This window comes from Lissotriton vulgaris, chromosome 5 (genome assembly GCF_964263255.1).
Source record: "Lissotriton vulgaris chromosome 5, aLisVul1.2, whole genome shotgun sequence".
In the NCBI taxonomy this organism is placed as follows: Eukaryota; Metazoa; Chordata; class Amphibia; order Caudata; family Salamandridae; genus Lissotriton; species Lissotriton vulgaris.
Window position 1 is genome coordinate 1,375,589,331 of NC_141693.1, and position 14,742 is coordinate 1,375,604,072.

The following is a 14,742-nucleotide window of genomic DNA, read 5'->3' on the forward strand; positions in this document are numbered from 1 at the left end:
GCTGGGGACGCATCTAGACGGGTGCATTATTATGTATCCGGTAAAGACGGGTTGGGGACACAAACACGGTCTGCACTGTTTTAGACAGTGTATCTGTACTGTTTAGCAGTACATCAGGCATTCAAGTTCTTGCACTGTTTTTGGCAGTGTATCTGTACTGTTTAGCAGTATATCAAGTATTCAAGGGTTCGATTTTTGTTCTCGTTTTCTGGAGTTCAAGGGTAGTCCATATGTGTTCATAATATTTCATGTGATTAATGTCGTGGTATGAGTGACTGTTTTGATGTACATTACTGTGTTTTTGTATATTAACTGTGTTCGAGTTAGAGTAAGTAACAAGTATCGAGTATCAAGTACCAAGCAACAGGATGCCATTATTCAATAAATTAAGACAGTTAGGAACTAGGAAAGGGATACTAGAGGAAGCGATTCCTGTCCCACCTAGGGACACTCCCGGAAATTTTATGTACCATAAACATGGCCTAGATGCCATACTGTATCTAGATTTATGGGCCGATTATACCAAGCACCTAGAAGAGAAACATAGGTGGCCTGTTACCGGGACATGGGATGCCGAGTGCATCATGAGAGTAGAGGAAGCACTATGGAAAAAGAAAGCCAGACAATCTCAGAAAGACGCCATAGAATTGTGGCGTAAAGAATCGCATAAACGTGCAGAAAAAGCATTCCGAAAAGCAGAAAAACATAGAGAAGAGTCGGATGAGGTCCGAGAAAACGAATTAGTTGCTGAAGGTATTCGAGTACAAGCAGAACAAGTAGACCGTATACGAAACACTCTTGCAAATGGCATGTATCTAGTGGCCGAGGGTTCGCCTAAGGCCACTCCAGAAATACCGAAAGATCTGCCGCCACCATTGGTTCCGACTAAAGTAAGACACAAAACCACAAAAGACATATTCCTTTCTTCCTATCTAGACGATGTAGCTCCCGCTTATACAAATCCACGTGCCCACGTACCGCCTACTGACGGTGACGGAGATGGCAACCTACCCCAAGACAATGCCCAGCCAGTACCGCAACAAGCTACACCCGTTCAACATCCTGTACCACCTATTCCCCCACCACTTCCCGCTCCTACTATTAATCCACTAAATCCTTTTGGGCCTGATCCTGGTAAAAGACAAGTTCTGTTACACATACAGACTCCACAGACAAGCCATGTTCAAGCCTCCGCCTCAGGAGGTGCGACAGGAGGTTACCAGACCCCGCCACAAACACACAGATTGACCCTTAGGGACCTAGCAAAGCAACGTACACCCCGAATACAGAGTTACGACCTACTTAAAGAACCCCTTCCAGATTGCAGATACGATCCAGTACCCGGTAAAGCCGATAGAATGGAGCTAGCATCACTATGCCTACGACGAGTTACAGATTATTTAATGTTATTACCAGGAATGACTGATCATCTAGACAGAATATATCATTTTATCCAGACAGGGGAAGGTCCTGAAAGTATTAAAGAGGCCATGGCTCACCAGAAAACTGACACTCAAGGTTGTATATTACGCTTCTTCATAAATTGTCTAATAAGAGAACGAGACAGGCCTGGTGTAGACAAGGACGAGATGGATGCACTAAACAAGTGGGGCCAGAATATAGCCGATGGAAAGCATGATAAACAGAGTTGTATAGCAAATATGTACAGAAGAATCAGGAAAGCAGTAATAGAAATACATGAAAGAAAGGAACCAGAAAGGGAAGGAGATAGCGACAAGATTGAATCCTCAGAGGAGGAAGAACCAGAGGATAACGACACGACCAAAGAAATAATAGCATATGTAGGTAAGGGAAATTACCTTAAGAAAGGCATTCGTCCAGAAAGCAAGAGAGTTTTTCTCTCTGGCATCTCAAAAACGAGCTCTCCTGAATATCTGTTTCAGGTTACCGATAAAATACTTCAAGAACGAATGGGGTACCATGTACTCAATTCTATGGATGAACAAGAACTAGCCCGGTCAGCAGTACAATGGGCTGACAATCCTAGCACATATAATGATGATACAGTAGCTCAGACATTTTTAAATCTTTCCCCAGACGAGCAGAAATTAGCTGGTATGTACATGATTCAGCATCTCATTACGTTATACAGAAATCAACATTCTGATCCAGGTCCCCTACCTGATACATTAGAAGCACTACTTTTAAATAGATGGAGAGGCCTAAGTACCAATTTAATTAGAATAATTCTAGAACAACGGCACAGATATAACGCTTTCTTAGGCCCACAATATGTTTCAGCTTCGCCCCCAGAAAGAAAAATGTTTTACCTCGACAGACAGAATCCTTTACGAGAAGTACATCCAGTCAGAAAAGATGATAACACGCTAGAACGCGTATTTGTATATACACCTTTAACTAAAATGGAATTACTAGAAATGAAGAAACTAGTACCCTGCCACGATAAAGACCCGGCAGGTTTCCACCGAGAAATTAAAGACATGTTACTCATGGGAGATTACACGTATACGGATATTATGAAAATGTTAAAAGTACTGTTGCCCACAGGCATTTACGAGAAACTCAAGGAAAAAGAATGGGAGGTGGGAGATAAAAAGATTATTTGGACTGAAATAGAAGACGAGGAAAAAGGTCGCACTCCAGGGCTGGACCTTGGGGAAAAAGCTAAAGCATTACCAGGTTTAATAGTACAGGTTTTGCCAAGACTATTGACAACTAAAAAGGAAGACTGGGACGCAATCTCAGCCTGTAAACAGAAACACGATGAAGATACTAGTGATTTCTATTCAAGATTCGAGAAATGTTTTATTATTAATAGTGGCCTGAAACCAAGTAGCGAGTCATACCCGCACCTTTTTGTAACAAAATTAGTCGAGAATTCCCTGACACAGGTTAAGAATCGTGTATATAAAGTCGAAAGCACTTGGCAGGCAAATACGCCATCCCAGATGTTACAAATGTTACAATATCACCAGAACAGAATTAGAGAAGAACAAGATCACGAACAGAGACGTATGAAAGACACGAAAATGAAAATGCTAGTTGCCCAGTCAGTTCCAGCTGACGGTCAGAAAAAGGGTGTGACACAGACAAGTAATTCAGCGGCTCCTGTTAAAGGGACATGCAACTATTGCAAGCAGCCAGGTCACTACGTACATGAATGTTCGGTCCTAAAACATAATATAGCAACAGGTAAAACTAAAGAAAGACCACGTCAGCCTAGACAAGATCAGGTCCAGCAACAGACTTCACAGAACATACAGCCTATGCATGCTCCACCACAGACAGTACAGACCGTAGCGGTATCACAGCCACAGCCTATTGCCGCGACGCAGCAAGTTTCACAGCAGATGTACCAGTATGCCCAATCTGATTATTCCGATTATCAGCGATACACATGAAACAGCCTAGAGAGGGAGGTTGGCTTGCCTCTTATTGAAATTCCTGTAGATCAAGAGGGTCCTTATGTACATAGTCAAGTATTGGGAAAAGACAGAAAGTTTCTAATTGACACAGGGGCAAGTCGCACCACGATCAGTCATGACGAAGTTCCAGGGGCACCCCTCTCAGGCTCACAGAATGTTTCCCTTGGTTTTTCAGGACAGCCTATTGTAAATGAAGTATCAAAACCTGTCCCCCTAGCAGTAGGTCCATTATCACGTGTTACAGACCTGTTACTCACGAAATCATGTCCAGAAAACTTGCTAGGTATCAAGACACTGAAGGCTCTAGGAGCAGTGATATGTTGTTCTCCGGAGGGAGTTAGACTTTTCTTACGTGACTTTAAGGGTCACTATGTACTGCAAGAGTTTGATGTCAGATTGAAAAATGTACCGAAACACCTGTGGGCACAAGGCCCAACCGATGTAGGTTGTATGCACATCACACCATACCGTGTTACACTCAAGCCAGGAGTTGTATTACCCCGAATCAGACAATACAAGTTACCACCCGATGCTGTAGTGGTTTTACTGGAAATCATTGAAGAGCTCATTGCCCAAGGAGTGGTCGTAGAAACCGACTCCAATATCTGTAATTCCCCTATCATTCCGATTCTTAAACGTACTAATCCCAATGCACCGCCTGTATATCGGCTGGTGATTGATTTACGAGAACTAAATAAATGCATTGTACCCCAGTATCCTGTGGTTCCCGACATCTCATCATTATTGACTGCTATTGATTCAGAGGCGACGTTCTTTACTGTAATTGACCTCAAGAACGCCTTCTTCAGTGTACCCATTGATCCGGAGAGCCAATATCTCTTCGGATTCTGTTTAAATGGCCGAAGCTTCAAATTTTCACGCGCACCTCAAGGATTCACAGAAAGCCCCAGCATCTATAGCCAAGCACTGAAAAGACAGCTTGACTGTATCCAAATGCCAGTTAACACTGCCTTACTACAGTACGTCGATGATCTGCTGATCACCGCACGAAGTGAACCCGAATGTGAACAAGCATCACTGACAGTTTTACATTTTCTGGCTGACAAGGGACACAAGGTGTCTCCTGCGAAGCTACAATTCTGTGTTCAGCAAGTGGTGTACCTTGGGCACTTGCTGTCCAAGTGGGGGAGACAGCTCACACCTGATCGCATTCAGTTAATTGCACAGTTACCACAACCCAAGACACAAAAGGAAGTGCGGGCCTTTATAGGCCTCACCTCGTACTGCAGACAATGGATTCCTCAGTATGCATTTCTAGCTAAACCACTGATACAGTTGACAACACAGGAGGCAGCGACTTCCACTGTCCTCCCTTGGACTCAGGAACATACACAGGCTTTTGAGGAATTAAAGAAAGCTTTATGTCAAGCACCAGTTTTAGCGACACCATGTTACAGCAAACCTTTTACACTTTTTGTTACAGAACATGATGGTACAGCGTTGTCTGTCCTCACACAAGATCAAGCAGGTTCACATAAGCCTTGCGCTTATTTTTCAAGTACATTAGATCCAGTGGCCCAGGCTCTGCCTGCTTGCTTAAAATCAGTTGCAGTGACAGCTCTAGCAATCAGACAAAGCGATTCAATAGTATTAGGACATCCATTGACAGTACAAGTTCCACATTCTGTAGAAGTCCTGCTAAATAGAACACAGACTCAACACCTGACTATAGCACGACTGACAGGTTATGAATTGACGTTATTCCAGCCACACATAGAAATCAGACGCTGTAACATACTCAATCCTGCCACATTGTTACCCTCGATTATGACAGATTCAGCCCCGCATGATTGTATAGAGATCATTAATGCAGTAACAAAGCCCCGACGAGACTTGACAGATGTTGCACTGACTAATCCAGACCTGACACTTTACGTGGACGGTTCATGTATGAGAACAAGCACAGGAGAATTAGTGGCCGCATATGCAGTGACCACTGAAACTGAAGTCAAAGAAACACACCGTATTGATATACTGTCCGCTCAAGCAGCAGAGCTTATCGCTCTGACCCGAGCCTGTATACTAGCCAAGAACAGGAATGTTAACATATACACAGATTCACGTTATGCCTTCGGAGTTGTACACGACTTCGGAATGTTATGGCAAGAACGAGGTTTCTTGACCTCTCACGGAGCCAAGATCCAACACGGTCCCCTCATTCAAGCACTGTTAGAAGCAATACATCTGCCTTCAGGCATATCCATCATGAAGTGTAAAGCACATACTAGAGTTAAAGATTCTATTTCCCAGGGTAACGACCTGGCAGACCAAACAGCAAAACATACAGCATTGACTCACACCCAGACAACTGATGTGACAAAGACAATAGTACCGACACATTGTATGACAGTTAGGGATCCCACACTAGATGTAATTGATATTCAGACGCATGCTACTCCAGACGAAATCAAGAAATGGACTGAACTAGGAGGGATCCAGACAGACCAGGGATGGGTGACAAAAGGGAAAGCCACATGGTTTCTCCCCGCCTCTATGGTTCAAGTCATAATTAATACAGCACATAGTCCAGCACACTTAGGAGAAAAAGCTATGTTAGACAGTTTACAGAATCTCTGGTACAACAAACATTTACGAGCAGCAGCAAAACAGAAAGTGCGTACTTGCATGATCTGTTGTCAGTTCAATCCAGGTAAAAGCGTCCCTGTAGAGCAAGGTGGATTTCATCCTCCCGATCACCCTTTTGAAGTCCTCCAGATGGATTATATCCAGATGGAACGTTGTCGAGGATTCAAGTACGTCCTCGTAGTTGTTTGTGCACTTTCCCGTTGGACAGAAGCATATCCAGTCCCAGATTACACTGCTCCGACCACTGCCAAGCAGCTGGTTCGAGAATTCTTCCCACGGTACGGCTTGCCTCGTATCGTGTACTCAGATAACGGACAGCCATTCTCATCCGAGCTTATGAAGCAGGTTTCACTCTTGCTAGGATATCAGTGGAAATTCCATTGCGTCCGACATCCCGAGGCAGCTGGCCTTGTAGAGAGGCACAATCAGACACTGAAAACACGTCTTGCTAAAATCTGTAAAGAGAAAGGGGTCGACTGGATAGTCGCCCTGCCAGTTGCACTATTCTATATGAGAATGATCCCACATTCGAGATCAGGACTATCCCCGTATGAGGTGGTCTTCGGCAGGCCACCAAATATGTGGGGGACGCCCATGCCTAAGAGAATAACTGATGTTGATTGTAATATGCTGACAGATTACCTTGCCTCCTTGATGTCTGCACTCCAATCATGTCGTTCACAGGTTGCTGCAGCTTTTCCCGACAACACTGATGTAAAGCCACACGATGTCCGTCCCGGTGATACTGTCCTAGTGCGAAATTTCGATAGAAGGAGTCCGCTGGAGCCCCGCTGGCAGGAGCCGAAGCTCGTCCTTCTGACCACGAGGACTGCAATTAAAGTTGAAGGCCGTAAGGGGTGGATCCATTCGAGTCACGTAAAGAAATGTAATGAACTGTTGCCAGAGACTGACTCTTCCACCCCCTCAAAGGACTGCCCAGATTCTAGTGACTCTAAACTTCCCATGGTAGAGAAAACTCCGCAAGAGGAGTATAAATCAAAGTTGCGGTCTAGCAAGTCAGACAGTTTAATTGTTTAAGTCCTCCCCTAGGTGAATCGGTTAAATAGTTTCTGACATGTATCCCCTAGACCCCAATGGAGAGAGAGATAGAGAGAAACAGATCAAGAAGCAACGATATTGCAAATCTCTCAAAAGTTACTGTATTGTTACCTTATGGATCATGTTTTCTTTAAGTCTTACGATTATTGTCACAAGTGTAATTTTGCATACCTATTTTCCTATTGCTACACGTGCACATTCTTCTTCTAAGAACACTGCCGAGCATTCTTTCAGTGAATTACCGCCTCACGAGTTGTCTTACCGACTTGCGCTGCGCAACAATACATTCATTAGTATGTTACATCACTCTCATCAGACCAGCAACGCTACAAATTGTTGGATATGTGGCCGACTCCCTCCCTACCAGAAATATAAGGGAGTTCTGCCCCTCTTCCTGTACCCGTTCACACACAATGGTTCATGTGGCGCATGGTTTAGTTTGATTAATTCTTTAGATTCAAATTCCGTAGTTTATCAGGGTAACTGGGTATGGGGAAACCTGAACACAGTTCTGCATAAAGTATGTTATCCTGACAAGGAGGGACTTCCCAAAAGGACAGGGACTGATCTAGAAAATGAAGTATATGGATTAGGAAATTTTACACTTAACCTCATGATTCTGAATGTTGAATCCGAAACCGAGCCAGACTTGCCCACTATGTCAGTATTACCAGTCAAGGGTGAATTATGTGTCAGAAAGAATGGTTCCGTACACCTGGGTCATAGTAAATGTACTACTGTGATCGAATTTAGTGATAAGGGCAAGTCCACATTCAAAGCTACTAGTCATTCCTATTTCATTTGTGGTCAGACAGCATACATACGTTTGCCACTAGATTGGGATGGTACCTGTTACATTGGATTCTTACTGCCACCTGTTTTCCTAGCTCCACCCGATTATCATAGAAATTCCCGTCTAGTTCACAGACCCAAAAGAAATCTCCCAATTGTCGACTATACTGAGACAGCATGGGAACAGTACACAGATTTCAATAAAGGTTTCTTTCCCTATTTAGGTGCTATCTTTAATAGTAAGTATATCCGTCACTTGACCAGAACTCTCGAAGCAGTAGTGAAAGAGACTACCTCCGCCCTAGGTAACTTGACCGAAGAACAGTCTGCTATGAGACTTGTCGTTCTTCAAAATCGTCTTGTTCTTGACGTCATACTAGCCGATCGAGGAGGAGCCTGTAGGGTCCTCGGGTCAGCCTGTTGTGTTTTCATTCTAGATAATGCTCCGTCCGTATATAAGGCTATTACCCGTCTCCATAAGATAGCTAGTCAGATACATCAGAACCCAGGCACCTGGACTTGGTCCGGTTGGCTCTGGACTACTATTTCAGCTTGGGGATGGAAAATACTGTCACTCCTTGGAATAATACTACTTATAGTAATTAGTTGCTGTCTATGTTTACAATGTGGGCCAGCGATTTGCGGCTTGTGCGCCACATCCTGCACTCCCCATTCAAGTCAACGTTCTGTGTGAGCTAGGCCCCGATTTCTGTCATCGAGCCTTTTCTTTTACAAAGTCATCTCTGCCTCCTGAAACTGCAACGTGGGATGCCCCCATGAACTCTGTCCTACTCCCTGCGAGGCGAGCGGGGCCTGGCTCGGCCTGCTTGCCTGCCAAAGACAGTATTTTACCTTCACGTTATCAGCATAGCCAAGCTCAGCTTCCCGAAAACACATTCCAGTCTAGCAGGGTAGATAAACAACCCCTCAGCTGCAGAGCAAAGGGCCCGGCCTTTCTGTCTCCATGCAAGTAATTCATAACTCCCGTTACCATGGTAGGCCCATGGCCCCCTCGCTTTACACACAGACACGTAGGCACATATGCACGCATTCATAGTCAGTATAGGATAGCCTCTGCCCAAGAGACCTTTCCTTCTAGATAATATGGTTCCCAAACATCAGATATCAGATATGATATAGGAACGAGTTGATCTGACATGCCAGACTTCTGTCTCTTTCCTCTAGTGTAAATGTCAAGTCCCCTGCACCCTCCAGCTTCACGTCAATCACACGTCATGCAGCTGCGCGCGCATCCAGACCCCAGATTTCTGCTGACATTGCAAGATTCTGCTATGTACCCACCCACTTGTGACACTTTCATGTGACGTTTCTAGCACACACCCCTGTGTACGCCCTAGTTCACGCCTCCTGATTACGTATTGCTAACACGTGTGTGTTCTTATCTCGTTTCTCTCAGCTGTTACGCCTTCTGTATTGGTTACCATTCTGTACATTAACTATAAATGTTGTGTTTTGTCAAAAAAGTATGCTCTATCCCTTCCTGAACCCCAGTGGTGTCAGGAACATGATATCCGGTTCAGAACCATTCCTTTTTAAGGAATAAAACCCCTTAGAACTCTAACACCACGGACTCTGTCTCTTTCTTTCCGACTGAGTTATTTTATAGTACTTACCTGCATAGAAATTAGGACGGTAATTAAATATTTACCACAACAGGGGGGAAGGTTTTCTGGAGTACCCCATTCTGTGTACGAGCCAAGGATAAGGTGGATCAAATTAAATCTGAACCTTATGAGCAGAAAGCGATGGTAAGGCTTTGTGACATATTTTAAATAGGGTTCCATAGCTGTAGTTGTGGAAAGTTGGAAGAGTGATCTCACCGTAGGTTTACTGAGTTCAACCGATTCTCTTTCGCATTCCAACAAAGTCCGAAAGTGCTGCTTCACCCATTTTACATCCTCTTTTTTAAGATTTTGCGGTAGCGAGTACATTTCCAGTCGCCCTAGCCTCGCACATGCCGCTCTAACATATGCCAGCCAGGGTATAGTGTGAGCTTTGTCCAGAGTTATACAATCTTTAAGGATGCAATGATTTAAGCTGATTTCCTCATTTGTCCAGGTTTTAATCCAGCAAAGTACTGGGGACATTTTTAGAAGATCAGAGACATATCCCATGCCTATTTCATTATGGGTTGAATGTGTGGGGGAAGATTTCGGGAGTGTCAGCAGGGCCCGTATAAAGTTGTTTTCAGCGATTTGTATGCCTGGAGTTGGGACGTAGCCCCAAATGTCTGCCCCATAGGATGCGATTGCCACACATTTGGCTCTGTAGATCCTGGTCATGGCTTCCATAGGTTTCGAGCCCAATTTTTTGGAGAAGCTCAGAAGTGCTGTGATGGATCTAATGGCTCCGTTTTCCTTGAGTTTCATTTGTGGTTTCCAAGTTCCTCTCTCGTCAAAAGTGACGCCCAGGTAGCAGAAGGAGGGCACCCTCAAAATTGGTGAGTTGTTAGAGCTAAAGGATCTAATCTTCATATTTTTCTTTCGAGAGCCTACGACCATAACATGGGATTTGGCAGTGTTAATTTTTAGGTCGAGGACTTCCATGAAGAGGCCAAAATGGTCCAAAAGTCTTTGCAGACCTATACCAGTCCGCGCTATAAGCACAGCGTCATCCGCGTATAGGAGGACCGGGATAGGTAGCCCCCCATACGCGGAATGTCCAGAGTGGCTGGGTTCAAGAATTTCCCCAAGGCATTGATGTACAGTGTGAAGAGGAGAGGGGCCAGGATGCACCCTTGTCTGACCCCTCTCCCTGATCTAAACTTTGCTGTGCACCTTCCATCCCTCGTTGTTCTAACAGACGCAAACAAATTCAAATGGAGGTCGTGCAAAAAGCTAACCAAGGTAGTGTCCAAACCCATATTTCGTAAGATGGACCATAGTTTTGAGCGATTGACCAAATCAAAAGCGGAAGATAAATCCATAAACCCCAAATAAAGAAGCCCCCCCTTCACCACAGTGTATTTGCTAATAATTAGATGAAGGTTCAAGCATTGGTCGATTGTCCCTCGGTGTGCCCTGAAGCCGTACTGCAAGTCTGAAAGGATCCCTCTCTCCTCCAGCCAATCCCCCATTCTGTGCAAGATGACTCTGCCTAAGATCTTGACGGCAGAGTCCAACAGGGAGATTGGTCTATAGCAGGCCGGGTCCGCCCTATTCCCTTTCTTAAATATAGGCACAATTATAGAGGTGGACCAAGAGGGTGGGAAGCCAGCTGTGGGAATCGCATTAAAAACGTTGGTCAAAATCTTTGACCAGAATTGTGGGTACTGTATGTAGAGATCAGCGGGTACCCCATCGGGTCCTGGGGCCTTGTGTTTACTGGTATCTCTAATCGCCCTTTCGACTTCCATAGTGTTGAAATCCATAACCAAGTTGGCGTGGTCATGGGTATTGACAGGTGAGGCAGGGACTGTGGATTCATAGATTTTGCCAAAATGGGCTAGCCATCTGTTGTCCTCTATGACACAGTCTAAGTCCGATGACCCATTATCTGAAAAAAAGGGCTGATTTAAAATGGCCCAAAACTTCTTGCTATCTCTTAGCACATCCACAGATAAAAGGCTATTCCAAGCTTCCTCCTTGATTTGGGTTTTACGCTTATCAACTACGTTTTTTTATTCCTTCCTTAACTTGGCCACTATTGACCTGTCTCTCGGTTTTTGTTTAATGGCTTTCAAAAGAGCACTATGCATCCTCGAACATTCCTTGTTGAACCATTTATGAGTCTTTATTTTCGCTTGCCCAACTGACCTTCTTTCCAAGTTTTTACTGATCCTTGAACAGATCTCCTCATATGCGACCAAAACCTTGGGGCCCTCGGCAGATGGGTCCAAACACACTGCCATATTGGCCTCGGACTCTTGGGCGAGTGAATGAAAGAATTCTTCTGGGACAATCATCTCCCATTTTAAGCGCCTTCCCTGATCTTTAGACTTCAAATCCTTTGGAGCTGCCACGTTCAGCGGACTGCCGGTACGGAAGCAGTCTAGGTCCAAGGTCAGGAGGACGGGATAATGATCGCTTGAGATAAGATCAATCACACTATACTCACGTGCCTTTGCCAGGGCCCCATTTGAGACAAAAATATAGTCTATGACAGTGTTGGCATCTCTCCCGACAAAAGTTGGGGCTCTAGGCTCGCTAATGCGTTGGTCCAATTCGTAGAGGTTTAGATTAGCTAGAAGGAACTCTAGGAACTCACCTTCGGATGTATGCTCGAAATGAGGAATGGCTTCAGCTGAAATACCCCCATATCTATCGTTAAAACAACTTCCCTCGCAGGGGTGAATGTTAAAATCCCCCAGAATAACCAGTTCTGGGAGGGTAGTGCAATCACGCCTATAGGCTGACAAAAAGTTTAACAAAGAAATCAAATGTTCGTTTGCAGTAACTGACTCCTTTGAGTTATAAAAATTAATCAAGAGAAAAGTCTTTGAATTAGGGAGGGTCCACTCCACCGCAAGCATATTTGTTGATGCGGTATCTAATTTTTTGAAAACCCCTACTAGATCTAGGGAGCACAATATGAGTAAGCCACCCTTTGCTCTCCCTCTTACACCTGGAACTGCCGGAGTGGAAAAGCTACAGAAACCGTCCAGGGAGAAACTATGTGTTGTATCCCACGTTTCTTGAAGTCCTAAAATGTGATGTTGTTTAATAAATCTTTGCCATGTTGGGTCTAAAGCCTTTGCATTTAATCCTGCCACATTCCAGGTAAGGATTTTACAGAGTACTAAGTCTGTATTAGGGGCAGACGATGTACCCACGCCCCGAATCTCTCTCATCCTCGGGGTAGTTCAGAGTGTGGGGGATGAATTAACTGTAGTCAGGTCCGCTATGGCGGCATCCTTGCGGGGACGGGTTGGGTTAGCACAGGCGCTCCTTTCCCCTGGCGAGCCCTGGGTATGTCAGTCCACCCAATCTGTTGTTGATAGACAATCAAAGCGATTTACTATAGGGAAATGCAAGGGGTTAGAAGGACCATTTAATGGCTGCTGGTAGTAAAAGGGATGGGTGAGATGGGAACCATGAAAGGGGCCACCTTGGCGTGGCCTCCCTCCTCTCGTCCCCACCAAATTCCATCCCCCATCCCATCCCTCCTCGCTGGCAGGGGGTTGTATGGCCCAAGGGAAGTTAGGCCTCTGTCTAGGGATGCGATCGTGTGAGCCTTTAAGCCAGCTCCAGCGGTTATCCGCTTGGTTGTGTGGAAGATAGAAATACGAAAGGGGTCTGGCAGTCACCTTGCTCGCCTGGTATCTTGGGGCCCTGCTATTACAGATAAAATCTACTACCTCCGGATTCTCAAAAGTAACCACCACGCAGTCCCCTTTCAAATTTTTTCTGTTGCCTCCTACCCAGGGAGCCCTCTCTATCATTAAAATGTTGGTAGGTATGTTTGGTGGGAGGGGATAATTATTCGCTAGCCAGTGACAGACTTTGTTTTTAAGAGCCTGATATGATTCTTCTTCTGGCGTGCGAATTTCGGTAACTCCAGTAAGGATAACCACATAGGGCGCGGCATCCGGTGGGAGGTGAATATTTCTACGCGCCATATCCTTAGCCTTATCCTGTATATCAGGTTTAGAGGCCTGAGATAGACCATCACTGGGTGTGAGCTGGGAGGTTACATTGTTTTTGGAAGAGGTCAGTGTAGTATCAGTTTTCTTAGTTTGCTCTACAACAGGGGATTTAGGTTTGGAGCCTGCCTGATTTAAGGTGTTACTGGATTTCTTAACCGTCGTTTTATTAGTCTCCAACACTTTGTTAGGAACCACTGGGGTCTTTGCGGGTTTGGGTAGGTTAGTAACCTGGGTGGGTTTATTATTTAAAGTGAAACTGGGGGCACTTATGTCCTTATGTATATTTTTTAGTACCGTTTCCAAGCAGCGTAATCTTACCTCTATGGGTTCTAATAATGCTTTTAGCATATTAAGGATTACTGTGTTATTCATGCTTGAGCCGGTCTCCTCCTGTGATGGTGTTATTATTGGATTATCTGTAGGTCCACTAAGTTGCAAAATTTCTTCCAGACTTTGGTCAATTATAGTATCATCTGGGAGACTCAGCAGTAAACCTGGGTTGTTATGAAGTGAGCCCTCTCTGGGGGTAGGTAGACTGACTGAGGGTTTTTCAATGTTAGGAAGTTTGGATAAAGTAATGGCCTTCTTCCCTTTCGCAACAGTTGCGGTATTATTTTTACGTTTTTGCTTAGGGATTGCCCCTTCTGTCCGGGCCCTTTCTTTTATGTTGGCTGTAGAGATACTAATGTTTGTCTCACTACATTGCGTTCCACTCTCAGTCAAGATATTGAGATTGGGTGAAGCCTCCCGGTCCTGGGCAATATTTGAGGCATCCAAGTCCCCGTTAGTTCCAGGTTGATGTACTAAGACCTGTACTTCTGGTCGGGAGTCAGTTTTTGGTGTCTGAGCCTGGGCAATGAGGCCAAGGGAAGACCGCTTGGCCATGGCCAGGTCTTGGGAGACTCTCCTGTCCATAAGTATGATCCCTTCATCAATAAGTGCGTGTGTGCGAGTAATGAAGTCGTCCAGAGTCCCTGTAAGCTTTTTAGCTCCTGCAGCAGCCATACTTCTCGTTTCACGACAGGACATAACCCGTATATTCAAGAAGAATAAGAGGAGGATTGAGTGCTATATATGCCCAACCAAGATTTCTGGCCCAGTCCAGTCTCCTCGGGCCTCTGAGGGCCACAGAGGGCCCGCCCTTTGCCCGGGCTTAGCCCCGGGCGCTCCCGCGCAGCGGAGTGCGCCGCTTCTTATAGACGTCAGTAAAAGGGCGGGGCGGTCAGGGAGAGCGGGCCAGGTGACTTGGCCTCGGGGTAGCCGGGACTCCTG